Here is a 2776-nt window from a genome sequence, read left to right on the forward strand (position 1 = left end):
ACCTCAGTCTTCAGTTAAGACTTCAGTGCCTAGCAGCAAGTCATCTGGTGACCTTGTTGATCTGTTTGATGCCACCAGCCCGTCAACAGCAGGAGGATTAGCTGATTTATTTGGGATATTTGCTGACTTTGGCTCAGCTGCTGAATCAGGCAGTTTCCCTTCCCAAGCAACAAGTGGGAATGGAGACTCTGGTGACTGGAGTGCCTTCAACCAAGCCCCGTGCGCCTCCCCAGCTTCCAGTGGTGAGCTCCTTGGCAGTGTCTCCCAGCCAGCAGTAGAACTTGTCAGCAGCTCGCAGCCAGCATTAGGGCCACCTCCAGCTGCCTCGGGTTCTTCAGACCTGTTTGATCTCATGAGCTCAGCCCAAGCAACCATGACATCTTTCCAGAGTATGGATTTCTCTTTGATGAGCACTAACACTGTAGCACTTGGTTTGCCCATGTCAAGGTCACAGCCTTTGCAAAATGTTAGCACAGTGCTGCAGAAGCCTAATCTTTTCTATAATCAGAATACAGATATGGTCCAGAAATCAGTCAGCAAAACCCTGCCTTCTACTTGGTCTGACCCCAGTGTAAACATCAGCCTAGACAACTTGGTACCTGGTATGCAGCCATCCAAACCCCAGCAGCCATCGCTCAATACCATGATTCAGCAGCAAAATATGCAACAGCCTTTGAATGTGATGACTTAAAGTTTTGGAGCCGTGAACCTCAGTTCTCCATCAAATATGCTTCCTGTCTTGCCACAACTAACGCTTTGCTGGGGGGAACTGTGCCTGTGAGTATGCCCAGTGTGAGGACTGGCACCATGAGAATGGCCCCTCTTGGGAATGCTCTACTGATGAACCAGGGCATGATGGGCAGGAACATGAACATGGGGATGTCAGCTTCTGGGATGGGCTTGACAGGCGCGGTGGGCATGGGTGTGCCCACCATGGCCATGACTTCCAGAACTGTGCAGCCCAAGCAAGATGCCTTCGCAAATTTCGCCAACTTTAGCAAATAGGAGACTGAAAAGAAACTAAATGAAGAAGTTTTAGCTGGGCAGATAGGTGATATTGGGATTGAAAATGCTAGTCAGCTTCCCTTTCTTTTTATCAGTTAATTGAAATAAAAGTACATAAAGAGCCAAAAAAAAAAAAAAAAAAAGAGTAGATTTCCTTTCTGTGGTAGTGAAGGTAGATATTAGAGTAGTTGAGAATGTATTTCCTGATGGTCTGCACCCATACAAAATCTGTCAGGCCATCATGGTGGCAAGCCAACATGGTGTGAGGACCCAAAGACAGCAACCTGTCCCTGTTCCTTTGTCCCAATCTCAGGGGCTTCCTTGCTTCTCTTTAATCAGCCCTCCCATGCTGAGCAATAGAGGCCTCCTTTATTTCTCTCCTGTCTTTCATTTGCTCCAAAGAAAACTTTTACATTCTGGTGCTGTGACTCAGATCATCAGGGTGTTTAGCTCCTGTGGGCCACCCCAGTTTGAACTTCTTCTGACAACAGGTCATTCCTTCTTTTCTTCGATCCATGCTTTTGCCATTTTCAACCTTCATCCAATACAAATCCACCCTGATTATGATAGGTGGGCCACCTCTTGCCTCGTTTTCTTGTTCTCAAGTATGATGGGTCCATGTTAGGACTCTCCTCATCCCAGGGAATCATCATACCCTCAATGGTATGTCCCTCTGTCATCTGGGTGATGCTCCATAAGGGCTGGTGGACATTTCTCTTTCTTTGTCATACCATGTAAAAGGGTAATGTCTCTTTTCTTGGCTTGTACACCAGGCTTTGGCCTGTTGGCTCACCTTCAATTTGATCATTGTGAAATTCCTTCTCAGTCCCCCAAACAGACCAAAATTCAGGCATGCCATGTGAGTGAGACCTTCTACCATGTCCTTGGGACCACTCCAACCTTCCAGTGCTCATGCCCCCAAACCCACAGAGTGAGTGAGAACTTCTGCGATGCTCTCAGGACCCCTAGATTCAGCCCAAGCCCAGGACTGGCTAGTGTGTGGGAGAGCTTCTGTGCTCCCTAGTGACCCTGGGGCCAGGGGCACAATACAGGGGCACCACAGGTTCACTGAGGTGCCAGAGGAGCACAACAGGTTCACTTCCAAGGACTGAGGAAGGAAGGAGCAGAACACAACAGCTATACGCAAGCCACGCATAAATGAATAAACTCATACTTAATAGATATGCACCCAAATTTCAGGAGGTGCTAAGGTTATAACAGCACTGAAAATCTACATCAAAAGTCAGAAGTCAGTGCTATATGAAATGATAAAGACAAGGAGCAAAATGCAATCTCAGGCCTCGAGCCCAACCAGAACAAGAGCAGAGGATACTAGCTCAGCTGAAATGTATGAATTAATAGCATTGGAAATAAACAAACAACAGCAGAAAGGTATAGAGGAATGAAGAATCAATATCTGAAATAAAAAAAGAAATCTCTGAATTTATAACATCTGAAGTAAAGAATCAAATACAGAAACATAGGGAAGAAACCCAATCTAAAAACACTCTGCAGTAAAAGAATTAATAACTGCTTCTAAAGAAGAAATCAATAAAAAAAATAGAGGAGATTAGAAAAATGATGGATTCCTTGAATGAGCAATATAGGAAATAAATAGATCTCATGAAGCAGAATCAAAGAGATATAGAGGAACTTAAAATTTCAGTCAGAAGCCTGCAAAACCTTTTGAGTGAAAGTGAAGACAGAGTTTCAGATCTTGAAGATGCTGGTACAGCTAGTGAAAAGGTAAGAAAGGATCTCTTTTTTAAAA

At 44.8% G+C, this 2776-nt stretch overlaps 1 pseudogene; it reads left to right on the forward strand.

Moving 5' to 3' along the window:
• Positions 1 to 1005, forward strand: part of LOC101585320 — a 2104-nt pseudogene extending 1099 nt beyond the window's left edge.
• Positions 1006 to 2776: the final 1771 nt, after the last annotated feature.

This window comes from Octodon degus, unplaced genomic scaffold (genome assembly GCF_000260255.1).
Source record: "Octodon degus isolate 3935 unplaced genomic scaffold, OctDeg1.0 scaffold00047, whole genome shotgun sequence".
Lineage (NCBI taxonomy): Eukaryota > Metazoa > Chordata > Mammalia > Rodentia > Octodontidae > Octodon > Octodon degus.